This window comes from Capra hircus, chromosome 11 (genome assembly GCF_001704415.2).
Source record: "Capra hircus breed San Clemente chromosome 11, ASM170441v1, whole genome shotgun sequence".
NCBI classification, from domain to species: domain Eukaryota; kingdom Metazoa; phylum Chordata; class Mammalia; order Artiodactyla; family Bovidae; genus Capra; species Capra hircus.
This window is the reverse complement of record NC_030818.1, coordinates 90,055,935-90,080,472: the sequence shown is the minus strand read 5'-3', so window position 1 is coordinate 90,080,472 and position 24,538 is coordinate 90,055,935.

Sequence of the window (24,538 nt, the reverse complement as noted above, 5' to 3'; positions counted from 1 at the left end):
TCAAAATTCAGTGACAATTATACATGCTTGCCTGGTGGCTCAGAGGGTAAAGAATCTCCCTGCAATGCAGGAGACCCAGGTTCAATCCCTGGGTCAAAAAGATCCCCTGACGAAAGGAATGGCTACCTACTCCAATATTCTTGCCTGGAGAACTCCATGGACATAGGAGCCTGGCCAGCTACAATCCATGTGACTGCAAAGAGTCAGACATCACTGAGTAACACTGGCTTACTCATCACAGTTTGGCAGATCTCTTAGAGAGAAGAACACACTGATGCCCACCAGCCCATTTGAAGAGGAACATTCTATATTGGCATCCAACACTGGGAAGGACACAGAATCCACATCACTGCTCAGAAATTGCTTTTTCTCCAAAATACTTGCTAATTTCATTTCCCCTCAATTTCTTCTTTATTCTGATTATTTTGACAGGAGGACTTGAGCTATTAGGTTGATGCAAACATTTTGGCAAAGCTCGTTATCTGCTAACAGCATCTTCCTAAACAAGAATCACTGGCTGGATTGCAAATAAATGTCATTGGAAACTTGCAAGAACTTGGACAATTAGGAAGGTCTATCATCAGCTTCCACTTTCTTTGCATCATTTGTTTTTAATTTTTGGAACCACCTGTGTCCTCCCCTTTCTACCTAATACTTCTCCCCTAGGAGCCCAGGGTTAAATTAGCTTACTTCTCTCATCAAATCAAAGCCTACTCCACAGAAAGTACCCAAAATCCATTAGATCCTTGATATGAAATATTGAGAATAATTTAAAATGCTACTGTCTTAGTGAAAGTCATGTTTATACCAGATTTACAAAAAGATATGCAAGAAAGTAGAATAGAAGTTGAACATTTATTGTACAGCAGCCTGTACTCTGTGGGGAACTCGAGGAAGAAGAGTATGACATGGCCCTCATGTTAAAAAGCTTCCAGTTCTGCAGGAGATGAATATCAAGCCAGTGCAAGTCCTGGGGTGACTTGAACAGCAAAAGCTTTAGGACCTATTGGGCTTCATTAGCCACACCTCTTGTTTCTTACGCCTTTGTGAACTGTTGGGTCCACACTGACTCTGGTCCTTTAATCCAAATAAGCTACTTTCTCTCCATCTAGCACTCAGCAGTGAACAGGTCAAGCTATGGTTACCTGAAAGCTGGCTAGGATCTTGGATCTGTTCTCACTTCAACTTTGCCCCACTTACTCAGATGTTTGGATTCGACCCTAACCCAGTCCTGGATCCTGTGGACTTAATGTAATATTTGGTACTCCTGTTCCTTGCCCCTTGACTCCAATTAACCCCTCATGACTCTGCAGGGAATCCTCCTGTGTCTCCTCCCCTTCTGTCCTCCCCAGCACTTCCTACAGTACTTGGTCACACAACTTACAGCAATGGGCAGATTTGAAGAGCTCCTGTTTGGGAATTGTTTAGCAGGGCTAGACTGACACTCTTCATGGAGACTAATTATAGGATTTTCTCATTCTCAACTCAACTCGTAACAAAGGATTATAATGAGTATCCTCAAGGAGGCTATTCATATCTGGAGAACCTTGGTTCTAAGGTAGATCTTATGGCCAATAACGAAATATCAGATTTAAGTGACTCCTGCCAAAACCACACTACAGATTTTCCTTGAAAATCTACATATATTGTCATCTTACTGCTTTCTTTTAGATTCAGGATTCTGAGGCTCTATTACTATACCCTATACCTTAGGAATAGGATGACAACTGTAAAGAAAATTACAGCTAAAATTAAAATATTTGCTGAGCTATGAGAGGTGTTATGGGTTCTCTCACCTGTACCAAAAAGTGATATGCTGAAGGCCTCACTTCAGTGTGGTGGTGTTCGGAGAAGGCAACTTTGGGAAATAATGAGGTTCAGAGGAGACCATCAGACTGGAGTCCTCATGATGGGATTGGTTTTCTTATAAGAAGAGACACAGGAAAACTTGTTCTCTTTACCCTTCTCCCAGTTCCATCTGCGTGTGTGTGTACGTGTGTGTGTGCATGCATGAAAACACAGCAGAAAGGCTACATGAGGACAAAACAAGAAAGTGGCCATCTGCAAGCCAAAAAGGGAGTCCTCATCAGGAATGAATAGACTGGCACTTATAATCTTGGGCTTCCCAGCTTTTAGAACTGTGAAAAATCAGTTTCCACTGTGTCAGCCACCTATGGAATGATGTTTTGTTCAGGCAGTTCAGTCACTCAGTTGTGTCTGACTTTCTGCAACCCCAAGGACTGCAGCATGCCAGGCTGCTCTGTCCATCACCAGCTCCCAGAGCTTAATCAAACTCATGTCCATTGAGCTGGTGATGCCATCCAATCATCTCATCTTGTGTCATCCCCTTCTCCTGCCTTCAATCTTTCCCAGCATCAGAGTCTTTTCAGATGAGTCTGTTCTTCATCTCAGGAGGCCAAAATATTAGAGTTTCACCTTCAGCATCTGTCCTCCCAATGAATACTCAGGACTGATTTCCTTTAGGATGGACTGGTTGGATCTCCTTGCAGAACCAACCACCGCTTATCTAGTTGCACTGGAGTGAACCTCCATCCATACTTCTTCAGAGTTCTTTTTCGATGATCCAACGGATGTTGGCAATTTGATCTCTGGTTCCTCTGCCTTATCTAAATCCAGCTTGAACATCTGGAAATTCACGGTTCATGTACTGTTGAAGCCTGGCTTAGAGAATTTTGAGCATTACTTTGCTAGTGTGTGAGATGAGCGCAATTGTGCGGTAGTTTGAACATTCTTTGGCATTGCCTTTCTTTGGGATTGGAATGAAAACTGACCTTTTCTAGTCCTGTGGCCACTGCTGAGTTTTCCAAATTTGCTGACATATTGAGTGCAGTGCTTTTACAGCATCATCTTTTAGGATTTAAAATAGCTCAACTGGAATTCCATTACCTCCACTAACTTTGTTCATAGTGATGCTTCCTAAAGCCCACTTGACTTCACATTCCAGGATGTCTGGCTCTAGGTGAGTGATCACACCATCTTGATTATCTGGTCATGCTGGAGAAGCAGCTGCACAGCGCTGAAGGGGCTGTGAGGAGATACCCCACATCCAAGGGCAAAGGAGAAGCCCAGCAATATAGTAGGAAAGCAAAATCATGTTTAGAATCAAACCCCATACCTGCCAGAGACACTCAGAGGGCCCAAACAAACCTTGCATGCACGAGGACCCAGAGACCCCACAGACACTGAGACAGAACTGTGTTTGAGTGTCTCCTGTGGAGGTACGGGTCAGCAGTGGACTGCCACAGGGGCAGGGGCTCTGGGCGCAGCAGACCTGGGTATGGCATAAGCCCTCTTGGAGAGGTCGCCATTAACCTACCACAGAGCTGCCAGAACGTACACAGGGAAATAGACTGGTAGGGCACAAACAGAACCTTTTGCACACCAGGACCCAGGAGGAAGGAGCAATGACCCCACAAGAGACTGACCCAGACTTGCCTGGGAGTGTCCAGGAGTCTCCATCAGAGGTGCGGGCTGGCAGTGGCCTGATTCAGGGTTGGGGGCACTGAGTGGGGCAACGTGTGCATGGGGCTTTTTGAAGGAGGTCACCATTATCCTCATTACCTTCACCATAGTTTGACCCCAGGTAAATAACAGGGAGGGAACATAGCCCCTGACCCCCACCAATAGAGAACTGGATTGAAGATTTACTGAGCATGGCCCTGCCCACCAGAACAAGACCCAGTTTCCCCCTGTCAATCTTTCCCATCAGGAAGCTTCCATAAGCCTCTTATCCTTCTCCATCAGAGGGCAGACAGACTGAAAACCATAATCACAGAAAACTAACCAATCTGATCACATGGACCACAGCCTTGTCTAACTCAATGAAACTATGAGCCATGTCACACAGGGCCATCCAAGAAGGATGGGTCATTGTGGAGAGCTCTGACAAAACATGGTCCACTGGAGAAGGGAATGGCAAACCACTTCAGTATCCTTGCTTGAGAGCCCCATGAACAGTGTGAAAAGGCAAAAAGATAGGACACCGAAAGATGAATTCCCCAGGTTGGTAGGTGCCTAATATGCTAATGGAGAACAGTGGAGAAATAACTCCAGAAAGAATGAAAAGAGGGAGCCAAAGCAAAAACAACACCCAGTTGTGGATGTGACTAGTGATGGAAGTAAAGTCCAATTCTGTAAAGAGCAATATTGAATAGGAACCTGGAATGTTAGGTCCATGAATCAAGGCAAATTGGAAGTGGTTAGACAGCAGAGGGCAAGAGTGAACATTGAAATTTTAGGAATCAGCGAACTAAAATGGACTAGAATGGGTGAATTTAACTTAGATGACCATTATATCTACTATTGTGGGCAAGAATCCCTTATATGAAATGGAGTAGCCATCATAGTCAACTACAGAGTCTGAAATGCAGTACTTGGATGCAATCTCAAAAATGACAGAATGATCTCTGTTTGTTTCCAAGGCAAACCATTTAATGGCACAGTAATCCAAGTCTATGCCCTGACCAGTAATGCTGAAGAAGCTGAATTTGAATGGTTCTATGAAGACCTACTGGAGAAGGCAATGGCACCCCACTCCAGCACTCTTGCCTGGAAAATCCCATGGACAGAAGAGCCTGGTAGGCTGTAGTCCATGGGGTCGCGAAGAGTAGGACACAACTCAGCGACTTCCCTTTCACTTTTCACTTTCATGCATTGGAGAAGGAAATGGCAACCCACTCCAGTGTTCTTGCCTGGAGAATCCCAGGGACGGGGGAGCCTGGTGGGCTGCTGTCTATAGGGTCGCACAGAGTCGGACATGACTGAAGCGACTTAGCAGCAGCAGCATGAAGACCTACAAGATCTTCTAGAACTAACACCCCAGAAAAGATGACCTTTTTATTATAGGGGACTGGAATGCAAAAGTAGGAAGTCAAGAAACACCTGGAGTAACAGGCAAATTTGGCCTTGGAATACAGAATGAAGCAGGTCAAAGGCTAATAGAGTTTTGCCAAGAGAACGCACTGGGCATAACAAACACCCTCTTCCAACAACACAAGAGAAGACTCTACAAATGGACATCACCAGATGGTCAACACTGAAATCGGATTGATTATATTTTTTGTGGCCAAAGATGGAGAAGCTCTATACAGTCAGCAAAAACAAGACTAGGAGCTGGCTGTGTCTCAGATCATGAATACCTTATTGCCAAATTCAGACTTAAACTGAAGAAAGTAGGCAAAATCACTAAACTATTTAGGTGTTTTGTTACAGGAGCCTTAACTGACTAGCATTAAAGGTGAGTAGTTGTTGTTCAGTGGCTCAGTCATGCTGACTTTCTGTGACCCCATGGACTGCAGCACGCCAGGCTCCCCTGTCCTTCAGTATCTCCTAGAGTTAGCTCAAACTCATGTCCGTGGAGTCAGTGCTGCTATCCAACCATCTCATCCTCTGTCGCCCCCTTTTCCTCCTGCGCTCAATCTTTCCCAGCATCAGAATCTTTTCCAATGAGCTGGTTCTTTGCATCAGGTGGCCAAAGGATTGGAGCTTCAGCTACAGCATCAGTACCTCCAATGAATACTCAGGATTGATTTCCTTTAGAATTAACTGGTTTGATCCCCTTGTAGTCCAAGGCAATCTCAGGAGTCTTCTCCAACACCATAGTTTGAACAATTAATTCTTCGTCACTCATCCTTATTTATGGTCCAACTCGCATATCCATACATGACTACTGGAAAAGCAATGGCTTTCCTGTCCTTTATGACAGGTCTGACTTGATTTTCAGCATCCCCACTTATTGGAATTATGTAATAATAAAGTAAAGCAATGTCAAAGAATGCTCAAACTACCACACAATTGCATTCATCTCACATGCTAGTAAAATAATGCTCAAAATTCTCCAAGCCAGGCTTCAGCAATACATGAACCATGAACTTCCAAATGTTCAAGCTGGTTTTAGAAAAGGCAGAGGAACCAGAGTTAAAATGACAACATCCTCTGCATCATCGAAAAAGCAAGAGAGTTCCAGAAAAACATCTATTTATTCTTTATTGACTATGCCAAAGACTTTTACTGTGTGGATCACAACAAACTGTGGAAAATTCTGAAAGAAATGGGAATACCAGACCGCCTGACCCTCCTCTTGAGAAACCTGTATGCAGGTCAGGAAACAACAGTTAGAACTGGACATGGACCAACAGACTGGTTCCAAATAGGAAAAGGAGTATGTCAAAGCTGTATATTTTATTTAACTTATATGCAGAGTACATCATGAGAAACGCTGGGCTGGATGAAGCACAAGCTGGAATCAAGATTGCCAGGAGAAATATCAATAACCTCAGATATGCAGATGACACCACCCTTATGGCAGAAAGTGAAGAAGAACTAAAGAGCCTCTGGATGAAAGTAAAAGAGGAGAGTGAAAATATTGGCTTAAAACTCAACATTCAGAAAACGAAGATCATGGTATCCAGTCCCGTCACTTTATAGCAAATAGATGGGGCAACAGTGGAAACAGGGCTGACTTTATTATTTTGGGGGGCTCCAAAATCACTGCAGATGGTGACTGCAGCCATGAAATAAAAAGACACTTACTCCTTGGAAGGAAAGTTATGACCAACCTAGACAGCATATTAAAAAGCAGAGACATTACTTTGTCAACAAAGGTCCATCTAGTCAAATCTATGGTTTTTCCAGTAGTCATGTATGGATGTGAGAGTTGGACTATAAAGAAAGCTGAGTGCCGAAGAATTGATGCTTTTGAACTGTGGTGTTGGAGAAGACTCTTGGGAGTCCCTTGGACTGCAAGGAGATCCAACCAGTCCATCCTAAAGGAGATTAGTCCTGGGTTTTCATTGGAAGGACTGATGTTGAAGCTGAAACTCCAATACTTTGGCCACCTGATGTCAAGAGCTGACTCATTGGAAAAGACCCTGATGCTGGGTAAGATTGAGGGCAGGAGGAGAAGGGGGAAACAGAGGATGAGATGGTTGGTGGCATCACCAACTCAATGGACATGAGTTTGGGTGAACTCCGGGAGTTGGTGATGCACAGCAAGGCCTGGCGTACTGCGGTTCATGGGGTCGCGAAGAGTAGGGCACAACTGAGTGACTGAGCTGAACTGAACTGCATGATAGAACCTTTGCTTGTTCATTTGATTTAGAGTATTTCTTACTTGGGAACCAATGGATCTCTGCTCAGTCATGTTTCTCTGCATTCATTTATCACCTGTCCTTAATGAAAAAGAAATTTAAGTTAAGTGAGTGGTGAGATGGATTAAATTATTCTCTAGAGTTTTGGAGGGTGTTTCATGCTCCCTGGATGGTATATAAATGCCTGAACATTTGTATACAAATTGAGCAAACATGCAAATCAGTAATCTGAGACTAAAGAGATACAGAAACGATCTTGGAAATTGCATTTAAGAAAAAAAAATGACAGTATCAAGTTGATAGACACAAAGGAACTTTGATGAAAGCAGCTGTTAAATTGTTAATTTAACATAAAGATGGAGCTGATGATTCAAAAATGATCAACTAGGCTGCAGATATTCTGTACTCTGAATAGCATAGACTGAGCAGCTTTCAGCCTTACCCTCTGCTGTAATTGGGAGTTGCATTCTATCTGCATTAGCAGAACTGTTAATAAATCACACAAGCAAAAAATGAGGAATTGAAAATCTCCAGGTGTTTGATGATGCTCCAAATATCCTCCCCACATGTTCCATAGGAGTCATGTGAGTTCATAAAATGACTTCATGATCACTCACTCAGGATACAGTCTTGTTCACTTACACAGAATCAATTAGAACATAGATTAGGATCATTATAACCATTCCTCTAGCCTAACCCTCAGGAGTTTCTGAAATCCTTGGCATATGTTATATATCTGGTCATTCCTTCTCTGACCCTCTGTTTCATTATAAAACTTACATACACACACATACACACCCACAAGCTTGCCACAGAGATGGAGATTTGAGCTGTTAGTAGAATGGTTAAGGACCAAGTTAAGAGAGATGTGCTCGTATGAGCTCCACATTTCGTGGAGAAACTATAATTTAAAGGACTTTGCTTAGTGTCATTACTGAGAAAGGATGAGGTGAAGACATGATTAGAATGTAGGCTCAAGCCTTGGCACCTAGCAGTAGCTGAGTAATTGGGCATCAGAAGTGAAACGGCTTATCAGAGCCAATCTTATATAGCAAGTATAGTCTTCTATGAGATAATCTGCTAGATAGAGGGCCTGGGGACATTTAAGACTTAGGTCTTGAGCTCTTGAGGGACTTTGCCCTGATGTCTGATGTGTCTCAATATCAGAAGAACAGAACATTGAAAAAACAGAGGTGAGTCAGTCCTCATACACAGGAGGCCTGACCATGAGGAGGATACTCTTTGTTCTTATCCAACATCACATTGATGGTAAACCTTCCTTTTCTTATTCCAATCTAATTCTAAATAGAGGCAATCTAACTCTGTATTATAAGTGTATTTTCCAATGGGTTTTATTGACTATTCTGCAAATGATCAGGAAATGAAAAAACTCTTGATACATCTCAAAAAATGTGAAGATACATAAACCAACCTTCTTGACAAGATGATCTGTACATGATGCTTTCTACCCAAGAAGGAACATCATGTGGGCATTAGCATAGGGCTCTTTCTGCCTTTGAACAGAGAAGGCAACTGCCAAACGCTTTGCTCTGAGAAAAGATCAGTCCCACCTGTATACAGATATTCCCACCATGATGTCGATCTCAGTATAGATTTTTTTCCTTTAAAAAAAATCTTAAGCGTTACAATAGATCCAGGAAGGATGGAGGTTGTCCCCCAAGGACCCTCTACATTAACCAGAGATAAGAGGGGGAGTCCCCGCATCATTGCATGGCATAGTTTGGGGGCAGAGCACATATACACACCGCTGTACACATTTCCAAATGTGCCTGACTCAGCGAGCCCTTTCTCCTGGTGTCACGACGTTTATGCAACAACAGATGAAAGGCAAACATATTTTAACTCTAAAAACATCTTACCAGACAGTTTTGTAAAGAAGTAAAGAAGATTGTAAAGAAGTCTTCTGGGATCCAGGATTCAGGGGCAAACTGCTAGTTTTATCTTCTTAAACCTCAGTACTCTCAGCTTCTCATTTTATGATAAGGACAATAATCATCCTGTGTTATGAAATGATTGTGATGATTAGAGAATGTATTTAAAGTACCATATTTAAAGTTGCAAAGTAAGTATCCTCCCCTGCAAAAAAAAAAAAAAAGAAAAAGAAAAAAATCTAGCCATTACTATCTATCTGTCCATATATCTGTCTGTCTTCCTGTTGGACTATCTATCTACATCTGTCAACCTATTTGAGGGAAAGATATAAAATCCCCTTAAAAGTTGCAAGAATAAGATCATGGTAACTAAGCTGAGAAAAGCTTGGATTTCCGTTACAAAGCATTTTTTACTTAATATGAACATGTGATTTTGAACTAGTCAAGTGTATGTGAATAGTATTCCCAGCATTTAGTAGAAAAATCAGGTTAGAGCAATAGCTGTGATGATTCTGTTTATTTTTAGCTACACAAATCATCTCAGAGGGCTACATCCAATTTTGACGTTGACTTATTAATATATATTTGGCAGAGATATACAGGAGCATGCTCAAAGAACAACAACCAGGATAATTAAATTTTAAATCAAGATATGAAGAAATGGGTGGTGAGGATAAGGACATAAAAATATTCAGATGCATAATACAATTATCTTCAAGAATTTGCTACCCTGACAGGGGAGAATGGTTAGACATACTGTAAATGGTTTCATGTCATAAATGATCTGGTGGAAGATAAAAGAGCAGAAATGATCTCAAAATGGAGAGAGCACTTCTAATAGTTGGAATATTCACATAATACAAGATGCCTTGAAAGACGTGAAAACCGCTGTCATTCTATTCAACAAAAACTTGTCAGATGCATTGTATTTCTCGTGGCACCCATTCAGCCACAGTAAGGATTCAAGAAATCTATGTTCCTGTCCTTGGGAGGTTTATAGTCTTGTAGCCAAAATGAGAACTGTATAATTATATGATTTGGTAGAACACGTTACATGATGTGAGCAAGGTAGGAAGACAGTGTTGAAGGAGAATGTTTCCATTGTATTCATTAAAATGGTAGGTCTCTCTCCCTACTCCTCAGAAGAAAAGTCTCTGAAGTCTAGGTGATTTAAAATGTTTTATTTGGGATAGAAATAGGCAAATGCTGAAGTCAGATGTAAGAATAAGACATAACAATAAGAACAGAAGAGAAGCATTTTTTTATTCTACATTGTTCATTATGTATTCTCAAAGAATGCCTTTTAAAGGATGTAATTAGGAGTAATGAGGTGCAAAATTTCATGTACAAAAATGATCTTGTTCAGGGCATTTTAGGCAGTGCTACTGAAAAAAAAAAAAGAATTTTAACTCTCAGTTAACTCGGTATCAATATTACATACCCTTGACTCCTCTTTATATTCAATTCCAGTGGAGTTTTAGGAAAATCAGGAATTTAAATAATTCTGCTATCCTTTTGATTACAGTTATTTGATTTTTTTGTTTTGTTTTGTTTTGTTTTAATATAAGAATATTGCAGTGGGTTGCCATTTCCTTCTCCAGGGGAATCTTTCCAACCCAGGGATCGAACCCACATCTTCTGCATCAAGCAGTGGCCAAATCTTATCAAAATCTCAAATAATCACGACTTTGAATAATCCAACACCTCTTGTTTGATACTTACTGATCAGTCACCTTCTTAGCCACATTCATCAAGTTCAAGAGCTTGGACAGAGTAAGTGCTCATCACAGAAACCCTTTCTCCCTGACTGCCATCATGGAGGGAGTTTCCCCAAGCGCTGCAGCCAAACCCTCCACATCAAAGGGTAGAGGCCTGAGAGTGGGCTAGCTCTCAGACATGGATGGTTCCAGGACTGTGTTTGCGAGATATGCTTCTCAACTCTAACCTTGCACCTTCTGCCAGTGGAAAACTAAATATCCCAAAACTTAAAGTTAAATCAGTATGCATTCATTTTAAGTGTTACAAGGAAAAAGGTGGCAGAGTAACACAGCATTATAAGCCTAGGAAACGGGGAAATATTGAAATTATCTTATTAAATTTGGTCTCTATCATGACACAAATCCAATAAAAATTCAGGTGATCCTTACTTTGATGTTCATTTCAAAAAGCATTTTACTGAATGTTTTCAATGTGCCAGGACTTGCCAGGCAATAGAAAAACTCCCACAAATGCTTCCAGACTATGGGAGAAACAGATGAGTACATAGATGGCCCCTCCATGGGATGGTATTGGGGATTGTATAGGGTGGTGTGGCTCCTATCTGATGGGTCTCTAAATTCCTTGGGACATGTGAGGCAAAGCTTCCTGAAGGAAGTCACGCTTATACTAGTTTGCATTGGGGGAGGGGGAGATTTAGCAAGATTTAAGAATAAAATATATATATATATATATATATATATGGAGGAAGGACAAGTCCAGCAACTTATTAGTCCACTTTGTTGCTGTTCAATCACTAAGCCACACACTAAGCCAGTCGCTACTCTTTGTGACTCAATGGAATGCAGCATACCAGGCTTCCCTGTCCTACACTGTCTCCTGGAGTTTGCTCAGATTCATGTCCACTGAGTCAGTAGTACTACTGAACCTCAGCCACCCCCTTCTCCTCCTGCCCTCAATCTTTCCCAGCATCATGGTCTTTTCCAATAACTTGGCTCTTTCCATCAGGTGGCCAAAGTATTGGAGCTATATTATGTATATATGGGGGTCTATTCCATCATAGGCTATAGCAATTTATGACTCCCAATGTATGTCTGCAAAAGCCACTGCGTACTCAGAGCTAAGCCCCATCTGTGTCTGGTAGAATGCCCAGTTAAGTGTTGTAACAAGGGGGGAGGGTCCTTCATTACTCAGGTGCAGCCTGATGGTCATTTCACGCTTTTGTTCAGGGAAGAACACATAGAACAGCTGAGATGAAGAAATGCATTTTATACTTAGAATGCCGCTTTATGACCAGAGTAAAATACATGCAGAAATGCTAAGAGAAAAGATTAGAAAGCGAAGAAGAAATGAAATCGTGAAAGTGTTGTGGACTAAGGATTTGAACTTTATTACAAAAGCTATGGTGCACTCAGGAGGGAGGTACATAGATGAAAAACATTACATTGTTGATAAAAATACATTTGCCTTAATTTATAAGCTAAGGCAAAACCATGGAGACAGTAAAAAGACCAGTGGCTGCTGTTTCTTTGTTTGTTTTTGTGGAGGGGGAGCAGATGAATAAGTAGAGCACAGAGGGTTCTTAGGTCATTGGAAATACTCTCTCTGATCTGGAAAAGGTCAGTTTTCATTCCAATCCCAAAGAAGGGCAATACCAAAGAATGCTCAAACTACCACACAATTGCACTCATCTCACATTCTAGCAAAGTAATGCTCAAAATTCTCCAAGTCAGGCTTCAAGTATGTGAACCACGAACTTACAGATGTTCAAGCTGCATTTAGAAAAGGCAGAGGAAGCAGAGATCAAATTGCCAACATCCTTTGGATCACCGAAAAAGCAGGAAAGTTCCAGAAAAACATCTACTTCTGCTTTATTGACTATGCCAAAGCCTTTGTGTGGATCACAACAAACTATGAAAAATTCTGAAAGAGATGGGAATACCAGACTACCTGACCTGCTTCCTGAGAAATCTGTATGCAGGTCAAAAAGCAACAGTTAGAACTGGACATGGAACAACAGACAGGTTCCAAATAGGAAAAGGAGTATGTCAAGGCTGTCACCCTGTTTTTTAACTTATATGCAGACTACATCATGAGAAACGCTGGGCTGGAGGAAGCACAAGCTGGAATCAAGATTGCTGGGAGAAATATCAATAATCTCAGATATGCAGATGACACCACCCTTATGGCAGAAAGTGAAGAACTAAAGAGCCTCTTGATAAAAGTGAATGAAAAGAGTGGAAAAGTTGGCTTAAAACTCAATATTCAGAAAACTAAGATCATGGCATCTGGTCCCATCACTTCATGGCAAATAAATGGGGAAATAGTGGACACAGTGACAGACTTTATTTTCTGGGCTCCAAAATCACTGCAGATGATGATTGCTGCCATGAAATTAAAAGACATTTTCTCCTTAGAAGAAAAGTTATGACCAAACTAGACAGTATATTAAAAAGCAAAGACATTACTTTGCCAACAAATGTCCATCTACTCAAAGCTATGGTTTTTCCTGAAGTCATGTATGGATGGGAGAATTGGACTATAAAGAATGCTGAGTGTTGAAGAACTGATGCTTTTGAACTGTGATGTTGGAAAAGACTCTTAAGAGCCCCTTGGAAAGCAAGGCTGGAAATCAGTCCTGAATATTCATTGGAAGGACTGATGCTGAAGCTGAAGCTCCAATATTTTGTCTGCCTGATGAGAAAGCTGACTCATTGGAAAAGACCCTAATGCTGGAAAAGATTGAAGGCAGGAGGAGAAGGGGATGACAGAGGATGAGATGGCTAGATGGCATCACAACTCAATGGACATGAGTTTGAGTAAATTCTCAGTGTTGGCAATGGACAGGGAGGCCTGGTATGCTTCAGTCCATGGGGTCGCAGAGAGTCAGACATGACTGAGCTACTGAACTGAACTGAACTGATACCATAATGGTGGATACATGTCATTAATCATTTGTTCAGACTCACAGAATGACTCCAAGAGTGAGCCCTAAAGTAAACTATAGACTTTGAGTGATAATGAAGTGCCAGTGTAGGTTCCAGTATAGCCATGTTTTTTTCCAGTAGTCAAGTATGGATGTGAGAGTTGGACCATAAAGAAGGCTGAGAGCCAAAGAACTGATGCTTTCAAATTGCGGTGCTGGAGAAGACTTGTGAGAGTTCCTTGGACTGCAAGATCAAACCAGTCAAGCCTAAAGGAAATCAACCCTGAATATTCCTGGGAAGGACCAATGCTGAAGCTGAAACTCCAATAGTTTGGTCACCTGATGGGAAGAGCCAACTCATTGGAAAAGACCCTGATGCTGGGAAAGACTGAAGGCAGGAAGAGAAGGTGGGTGGCAGAGGATGAGATGTTGGATGGCATCACTGACTCAGTGGATATGAGTTTGAACAAATTCCTGGAGATAATGAAGGACAAGGAAGCCTGAAAAGCTCACCTGCCATTAGTGTCAGCTTTTCAGGAACTGAAGCAATTGTGGCACACACAGGCTTATAATGAAATACGTCTACCCTGAAAAAGAAGGAAGTGGACACCTGTCTGTGCTCACCACTGGCTGAGCTGTGCCTGGCATGCCATGGTCTGAGGCTCCAGAGAGTGGAGGATGAGTGTGAAATGATGGTGACCTCAGATCCCAGGGAACTAGACTCACACGAGGTGTAGGTCCATACAGACAGGAGCCACACACCCAGGCTGGAGGGGCGTGGAACCCACTGGTGTCTGAGACAGGCAGAGACCTGGAGCGGGCACCTTTCCAATGTCTTGTTCTCTTCTCTCGTTTTCAAGTTCAGCGACATGAACTTGACTTCCAGATCTGGGCTCAAACAGAAGTCTGCTATACTCTGACCGTGGCATTTTGCAAATTATGTTGCCTCTCTGAAGTTTAGTCCCCTGACTGGGGAGACAGAGGGGAGAAAATTCTTTTTCAAAGTGTTGATGCAAAGTAAGATAGAGAATATAAGGATCTTAGTGCACTTAGCGCAGCGTCTGGACTATTTCAGGGGATCCATAAATTTTAGTTTCTATTTCTCTACCCCTCCCTCTTCCATGAGAACTGGGAACAGAAAAAGTGCAGGTTTTAGCATTAGAATCTATGCTTTTATGAGGGTTTTCTTTTTTTTTTTTTTTTTGGTCTATTCTCGGAGAGAGAGATTAAATCTAAAGTATAGTTCTACTATACTATGCATTCCTAGAAAATAAAACATGAAAAAAAGCACAATTTTCTCTTCACAGATAGCCAAGGGGGAAATACCCAGCTAGTTCTCCTCTCTAGGAAGAAAACAGATAGATCCTGGTCGCCTGGAGTAGTCTGGGCTGCAGCGGGGTCCTCTCTGATAACCCGCTGTCCCCTTATAAGCCATCATTTGTCTTCAGAACGCTGCATAGTGCGGAAAAATGACGACACTTCCGGGATTTCAAGAAATTCAACCGACACACTCCTGGATATATGGCAGCATTTTAAAGGAAAACCACACTTGTTTAAGTTAAAGCACTGCTTAAAAAGTACTATTAATTGCATTTTGGTTCATCGATTTACATTAATTTGCATATTTCATGTCCTTACCTAAATTTTGGTCCTGTCGCCTGATACCATCCCCTTGGTTGTTCCTTTTAACTGTATAAACTCTTCAGTTTTAATATTCATTTCCTATTTTGCATGAATTTAATCTTACAAACCCTACAAAGTCCTCTTTTTTTAAAGGGTGAACGTACAAACACATGTATCATTTGAATTTATGATTGAATTTTGAGGAGTAACATGCATTATCTTAATTCCCTGGATATCTGGAAGAAGAAAGAGTGGAGTGACCTATTTTGTGAATATACACAATTTTTATTCCTTACTGCAAACAATGTTAAAAATATGTACCTATTTTTTTTAATATTGTTTGTTCAATGAAAAAAGTGCAATAAAATAAAGGCCAAATATCTGCAGAAAGCAATAGTATCTGAAGACAAAGCATGTTAAGTATACAAAGACTATAGACCTCATACAGGTGCCAAATTCTTCTAGAAATAGTACACTGTGTACACCTCTCAAGACCCCAAGTATCACTACTTTCTCAACATCCACTTCTCCTATTATTTCTACTAGAAAACATCAGAGCTGTCTCAGTAAGAACTCTGGGTAAAGCTAAAGGTATTTCCCACTATACACTCTGCTTTTCATCTCATACAGATTTCCAGGAACACAAAAATGTTCATGTGAACTCTGTGAATTTCAAGTCCTGTGGTTGGTAGCTATCGTGAAAGTGCGGCTCAGAAGTGTCTGACCCTTTGCAACCTCATAGACTACATCCCATCAGCCTCCTCTGTCCATGAGGATTCTCTAAGCAAGAACACTGGAGCAGATTGACATTCCCTTCCCCAGGGGATCTTCCTCACCCAGGGACTGAACTTGCATCTCTTACATCTCCTGCATTGGCAGGCAGGCTCTTTACCACTGGAGCCATCTGGGAAGCCCAATACAGACACTAGTAGGCATAAAACGAGAGATTAGAAAATTGAGGAAGATGCTCTGGGACTCAATAGACCAAGTTACCAAAGTTAACCTAGACACGAGGCTTTCTAAAAGGTAAAATCCCTACCTCACGGAGGATGAATATGATAAAATAGAATAAATTTCCTTGTTGCTGTTCAGTTGCTCAGTCGTGTCTGAATCTTTGCAACCCCATGGACTGCAGCACGCCAGGCTTCCCTGTCCTTCACTATCTCCCTGACTTTATTCAAACTTATGTCCATTGAGTCAGTGATGCCGTCCAACCATCTCATCTTCTGTCACCCCCTTCTCCCCCTGTCCTCAATCTTCCCCAGCCTCAGGGTCTTTTCCAATGAGTTGGATCTTCACATCAGGTGGCCAAATTATTGGCACTTCAGTTTCAGCTTCAGTCCTTCCAATGAATATTCAGGGTTGATTTCCTTCAGGATTGACTGGTTGGATCTCCTTGCAGTCCAAGGGACTCTCAAGAGTCTTCTCCAACACCACAGTTAGAAAGTATCAATTCTTCAGCTCTTAGCCTTCTTTATGGTCTAACTCCTACATCCATACGTGGCTACTAGAAAAACCATAGCTTGGACTATACCACTTTTGTTGGCAAACTGATGTCTCTGCTTTTTAATACGCTGTCTAGGTTGGTCATAGATTTTCTTCCAAGGAGAAAGCATTAATTTCATGGCTGCAGTCACAGTCCACAGTGATTTTGGAGCCTGAGAAAATAAAGTCTGTCACTGTTTCCATTTTTTCCCCACCCATTTGCTATGAAGTGATGGGACCAGAAGCCATGATCTTCGTTTTCTGAATGTTGAGTTTTAAGCCAGCTTTTTCACTCTCCTCTTTCACCTTCATCAAGAGGCTCTTTAAATTTTAAAACAACTTGAATTAATTAAAATCAAATTGAATCCCCAGTGGCTGTCTCCAGGTCCCAGAATTCCAAGGAGGAGAAGTTCTTATTCCAGCCACAGGGTGGCGCATGGGCTTTGCATGCGGGCCCCAGAGGTCCCAGCAACAGGGTTGGCCCAAGAAGCTGGCTGTTGACTGGAAATTCAAGAAAGGCCTCAGTAAATTTCAGAGAGTGGGTAAACCAAACAGGGAAACAGGAGCCCCACTGCTCTGCAAAGCAGCACTGAGATTTAGATGACCTAAGCACTTTACATTGGGGGTTTCAGATGCTTAGGGAGGAATAGTTTCAAGGGAAAGTTTGGGAGGGCGCTGGTGGCCAGGAAGTGAGCTGGTCTCAGATTTGGGCTGTGTTTCAAGAGACAAAGCTGAAACCAACTAGTTCTAACTTTACTGTTAAAATAATCATAATAGTGATCAAATCTGTTTGTTTTCTTTTGATTCTTTAAAACTTCATGGAAGAAGAGATTGAATCTTGATTACATGCCATATTTTCCCCAAGGATTACATAGTAATCAGTGCACAACAGAAGTCTGATTAGTATTTGTGCTTGAATGAAAATAGCACTTGAAACCCTAATGAAAAAGAAATAATGAAAAATGTATAATTTTAGTTGCCTCAGGCTGACCTAAGATGTAATTAAAAAAAAAAAAGTCTAAATTTTAACCTAAGGTAGACAAGGGTTCAAATCCATACTTGGCCACATATTTTGGCTTTGGGCCAGCTACCTGGCGACTCTGACCTGGTGACTCTGGACACTCAGTGTTTACTTAGCTTTAGAATGAGGTCCAGGGACTTCCCAGGTAGTCCAGTGGTTAAGGCTTCACCTTCCAAGGCAGGGAGTTTGGGTTCAACCTGGGACTAAGATCCCACATGCCTTATGGCCAAAAAACCAAAACACAAAACAGAAACAATATTATAGCACGTTCAATAAAGATTTTAAAATAGTCCATATCAAAAAAAAAAAACCTTAAAAAAGAAAGAATGATTGGAGGATGTACTAATGCTTCTAACTCAAGGTTGATGCAAAGATTAAAGAAAAGAAGTAACACACTTAGCAGAGAGTAAGTGCTCAAGACTCGTGCTTAGTCACTCGGTGGTGTCTGAGTCTTTCCCATCCCATGGACTGTAGCCCACTGGGCTCCTCTGTCCATGGGCATTCTCCAGGCAAGAATACTGGAGTGAACTGCCATGCCCTCTTCAAGGAGATCTTCCCAACCCAGGGATCAAACCTAGGTCTTCCGCTTTGCAGGTGGATTCTTTACCATCTGAGCCACCAGGGAAGCCCCAAGACTCGTTAGCTACCTGGGAAAGACTAGAGATCTCTTCAAGAAAATTAGAGATACCAAGGGAACATTTCATGCAACAATGGGCTCAATAAAGGACAGAAATGGTATGGACCTAACAGAAGCAGAAGATATTAAGAAGAGGTGGCAAGAATACACAGAAGAACTGTTACAAAAAAGATCTTCATGACCCAGATAATCATGATGGTGTGATCACTCATCTAGAGCCAGACATCCTGGAATGTGAAGTCAAGCGGGCCTTAGAAAGCATCACTATGAACAAAGCTAGTGGAGGTAATGGAATTCCAGTTGAGCTCTTTCAAATCCTGAAAGATGATGCTATGAAACTGCTGCACTCAATATGCCAGCAAATTTGGAAAACTCAGCAGTGGCCACAGGACTGGAAAAGGTTGGTTTTCATTCCAATCCCAAAGAAAGGCAATGCCAAATAATGCTCAAACTACTGCACAATTGCACTCATCTCACATGCTAGTAAAGTGATACTCAAAATTCTCCAAGCCAGGCTTCAGCAATACGTGAACCGTGAACTTCCTGATGTTCAAGCTGGTTTTAGAAAAGGCAGAGGAACCAGAGATCAAATTGCCAACATCTGCTGGATCATGGAAAAAGCAAGAGAGTTCCAGAAAACATCTATTTCTGCCTTATTGACTATGCCAAAGTCTTTGAGTGTGTGGATCACAATAAACTGTGGAAAATTCTGAAAGAAATGGGAATACCAGACCACCTGATCTGCCACTTGAGAAATCTGTATGCAGGTCAGGAAGCAACAGTCAGAACTGGACATGAAACAACAGACTGGTTCCAAATAGGAGAAGGAGTACGTCAAGGCTGTATATTGTCACCCTGCTTATTTAACTTCTGTGCAGAGTACATCATGAGAAACGCTGGACTGGAAGAAACACAAGCTGGAATCAAGATTGCCCAGAGAAATATCAATAACCTCAGATATTCAGATGACACCACCCTTATGGCAGAAAGTGAAGAGGAACTAAAAAGCCTCTTGATGAAAGTGAAAGAGGAGAGTGAAAAAGTTGGCTTAAAGCTCAACATTCAGAAAATGAAGATCATGGCAACCGGTCCATCACTTCATGGGAAATAGATGGGGAAACAGTGGAAACAGTGTCAGACTTTATTTTTTTGGGCTCCTCAATCACTGCAGATGGTGACTGCAGCCATGAAATTAAAAGACACTTACTCCTTGGAAGAAAAGTTATAATCAACCTAGATAGCATATTCAAAAGCAGAGACATCACTGTGCCAACAAAGGTCCATCTAGTCAAGGCTATGGTTTTTCCTGTGGTCATGTATGGATGTGAGAGTTGGACTGTGAAGAAGGCTGAGCGCCAAAGAACTGATGCTTTTGAACTGTGGTGTTGGAGAAGACTCTTGAGAGTCCCTTGGACTGCAAGGAGATCCAACCAGTCCATTCTAAAGGAGATCAGCTGTGGGATTTCTTTAGAAGGAATGATGCTAAAGCTGAAACTCCAGTACTCTGGCCACCTCATGTGAAGAGTTGACTCATTGGAAAAGACTCTGATGCTGGGAGGCATTGGGGGCAGGAGGAGAAGGGGACGACAGAGGATGAAATGGCTGGATGGCATCACTGACTCGATGGACGAGGGTCTGAGTGAACTCTGGGAGTTGGTGATAGACAAGGAGGCCTGGTGTGCTGCGATTCATGGGGTCGCAAAGAGTCGGACACGACTGAGTGGCTGAACTGAACTTGCAAAATTCTATCTGAGAAATGCATTCAATGGTGCCGAACAACCAATTTTGACTTTGAGGACAGAGCCATGCAAAATTGCTCTGTGACCTGAAAATAAATTTCCAGATGGTAGGAGCCGCTGTAGCATATGCTTGGGTCATCTGGCATGTTCCCATCAAGCCCCTGACACATGAGCGCCTCTTCTCTGCACCTCTGACAAGCCCTGGAAGTTGGATTCACATGTGTTTCAGAGTAAGTGTTCCCTGAGCACAGTGGAGTTGGGACAGTATGAAAAATCATGGTGTCCCAGCAATTTGCAAAGAGTTAACTGACTCTATCTCACACAAAGCCTCCTTTCATCTCAATTCAGAGTGAGATGATCGGACCTGTCAAAAGTATAAATGTTGAGAGTCTGATATGAATAAAATATACCTTTGACGGCTTCCATCTCATACGATATTACTTTCAAGAATTTAGAGGCTCCTGCATAATGTATCATCTTTCAAGTATAAGTGATCACTAATAATATGGCTTTGTTATTTGTTAACATTTATGCCGACCACAATTCTCTTATGTAAATAATATAACAGATTGTCCAACTATATATTTAATAGTTTGGGTATTTATTACTAATAACTGCGCATATATGACTTGATGCTCGGGGAGGAATGAAGATGAATGAATAATCAGCCCAGTGAATGTCTTATGGACGGAACGTGCATTCTGTATTTCAGGCGAGATGTCCAGGCAAGATCAAGGCTGGATTTTGTTTTTCCAGAACAGAACTTAAAGACAAAGCATGGCTTGTTTAAGAGTCATAACCAGCTCTGAAACACACAGGGGCACTAATAAGACAAAATGTGGGCTTCTGTTCATCAGTGCTAGGCAGCTGTCATTCATTCATTCATTCAGGAAATGCTTATTTGTTATGAGCGAGGCACTAAGAGTATAATAATAGCCAAAACATATATAGTCACCAGGAAACGCTGAACAAAATACTCACACAACTGCAATGAGGGTACTGAAGAGGGTGTTCAGCAGGACGATGGAAGATCTTTTTAAGGAAGTGACAAGTGGGCTGAGATTTGAAGGATGGCTGGAGATTAACTCATCAAAGGAATGTTCCAGGCCTGGGGCTGAACACAGTGTTCTTCATTTTTATGAGGGGGATGCGGACAGACTTGTTCAAGCTTTATATCCATCACTTATCAGCTCTGCTAGATTTTCTAATGTACATGGCCTCTTCCACATCGGTAGAACAAGGAACGTGGTTTCAGTCTTAAAGGACATGAGTCGGCTTCATAGAAAATAGGGCGTGTATTTTTGCCAAGTATAGTGCCTGACACATAGTAGGTCATCAGTGTTGGTTTCTTAATTCTTTTTCTTCCTAACTGCTACTTACCTACCCCTCAGCCCCACTCCCCACCATCCTCCTCCACACCAGCTTCTCCCATACATTTTCTAAGGGAGAGGATATGGATTTTCCTCCTAGCTCCATTTTTCTGGGGTTTCAGATTAACCTGAGAAAAGATTTGGTAACAAACAAACTTCTTGAAATAAAGGAGAAAATTCACTGATGTGAATGACAATGCCTTTTGGAAGTTCACTTCCTCAGGTGTGAATACAGACTTTGTGTGATTGATGATGGGGTCTGACGGCTGTACTTCATTTTAGAGCAGGGGAGATCCATGCCAAGCCAGAGGGAATTTTCTCATCAGCTGCTTTCTCCAGGCCATCCATCACCTAAGTGGCTCTTACAGGTTTCCAAGGGGCTGGCAGAGGCGTCTAACCAGCGCCAGCCTCCGATCAGGGGTACTGGGCGCCTAGTCCCTCCATCTGCCTTTTTGGTCCAGCGCCAGGTTTTCCCAGGTGGCTGTAGAGGTAAAGAACCTGCCCACAAATGCAGGAGGCATAATCAGACTCAGAATCAATCCCTGGGTCCGGAAGACCCCCTGGAGGAGGACATGGCAACCCACTCTAGTGTTCTTGCCTGGAGAATCCCACGAGCAGAGGAGCTTGATGGCCAACAGTCTATGGGATCACAAAGAATCAGACAAAACTGAAGCGACTTGGCATGCACACACTAGGTCTTCTGCTTGCTGGCTGGAGTAAGATCATTCTCAGTGATAGCATCTCAGTGATTCGGCATGATCAGATCCGCACACATCCATATCTCAGTGGTGGACAGCAGGGTCACTTCCCCAAGCCCCCCTCCCAGGCTCTGAGAGTGACAGCTGAGGTTTCTCCCCATTGGGCCCCTCCCCATCTTTCTCCTGACAGCTCCCAGCCCACTCAGCCATGCCAGGTGGACACCATTAAATCTTCTGCTGAAGGGCCCAGCAGCACCCAAGCTGAGAAGAGACGCTTGGAGGATGCTTTGGCGATGAGCCAGGTCCCCCACACATTCGAGAGAACCCGGAAGCCCCCAAAAGAACCAATTCTCCAAAAAAGACAAAACACAGAGCAGAGTGAGCCTGGGATCTTCTGCCTTTGGTTTGATGGAGAAGGACACCTGCTGGCAAGAAGACAAGTTCTGTAGGAAAGAGCTCCCTTCTCAGTTTCGAACTCAGCAAACCCCAGCTTGTTGCCCAGCTGAAAGGCCTGCCTTTGACCTGAAAGGAGAGACAGAGGGCACTTTGGTGGCGCAGTGTTCAGGCTGGTCTCCAACCTGATGTAGGAAATTACATAGGCAACATATATAAACACATATGGGAAATTATAAAGAAAATATGTGTGTGTGTGCTAAGTCACTTCAGTTGTGTCCAACTCTTTGTGACCGTATGGACTGTAGCCCACCAGGCTCCTCTGTCCATGGGATTCTCCAGGTAAGAATACTGGAGTGGGTTGCCATGCCCTCCTCCGGGGGATCTTCCGGACCCAGGGACTGAACCCGCATCTCTTATGTCTCCTGCATTGGCAGGTGATTTTTTAGCACTAGCTCCACCTGGGAAGTCCATTGACTGTAATTAGCTTTGAAAATACTAATAAAAGCAAAGAATGGTTTGACTGTGACTTGTCCCAGGAGCTGTCCGAGGTTGATTTCCAGATTTCATCCTCATGACAGTCCACCCAGGTCACTGACACTGTTATCCCCAAATTGTGGCTGCAGAAACTGAGACAGAGAAGTTGGGTAATTTGCTGAAGGTCGCCAAGCAAGCACACGGGGGAGGTGGAAATGAAATCCAGACTTGAACCCTCCTCTCCCCTGACCCCTGCCCTCATCCTAGGCCTGTGGTGTGCAGGCAGAAGGGACAGTTGGGGGTCTGGGGACCGGGGGAGCCTGTGGAACACAGAAGCAAAGTAGAAGAGAGGGTTCTGAATCAGACAAGGGGATTAAAAAGCTTTCAAAATAAAATCTATCTGCAGTCCATGGGGTCGCTAAGTGAAGTGAGCAACTTCACTTTCACTTTTCACTTCCACGCATTGGAGAAGGAAATGGCAACCCACTCCAGTGTTCTTGCCTGGAGAATCCCAGGGACGGGGGAGCCTGGTGGGCTGCCGTCCATGGGGTCGCACAGAGTCAGACACGACTGAAGCGACTTAGCAGCAGCAGTAAGTATTGTTTAAAAATAATTCCTGTTTCAACGCAGGTTTAAGTGCCAATAGCTGTGAGAGAGAGGGAGCCCCAGGTCCTCACGCTGTCCTCTGTGCCCCATCACGAGGAAGCCAGGAGGGAGACCTCGGGCTCTGTCCAGCGCCGTCCTTCTGGGCCAGCGTGCTCTCTCCCAGGCAGTTCCAGGCGGCTCCGTCTCACTCTGTGCTCACGTCGCCCCGCCTGCTGGTGTGTCTTCACATGGGCAACCCCCACGTCGTACCCCTGGAACAGCAGCGGGAAGGCAAAGCTTGTCCCCTGCTCTCCCCAGCTGCGGGAGCGGGAAGCACCAGGCTGGAGCTGCGGCCTCGGGAAGGCAGGCAGCTGCGGAAACCGCAGGCAGCTGGCGCCGCGGCTCAGCCCCGCCTCCAGAGGACTCGCCTTTCTTTCTGATCCGCAGCGGTCCAGGAGAAAGACCCGGAGAAGAGAGGGTAGAAGCAAAGCTTCCCCAGACCCCCGGCCCTCCTCAGCCCAGCCCGGTCTAAGGAAGCCCTCCGTAGGGGCTTCAGAGATGCCCCGGTTCAATGACTTCAGAGCATAGTCACTGTGAAGTGATGGACCGGCACTGCTATTTTAGCAGGCCAAGGTCGTGGCCTTAGTTATAGGTGCTCTTTGGAAATTCAGCAAAAATCATCGTTACCAGGCTGCTCCCAGGAAACAGACAATTCCCACGGACAGCTAACGGAGAAGCACTTTTCTTATAGGATTTCTGCACAAAGGTATATTATGATTATCCCTCATCCTAATCCAGCTCCCCACCTGCATCTTTGCCCGGTCATGAGAACAGCCTTCTGCTTTGGGACTTCCTATTTTTATATAT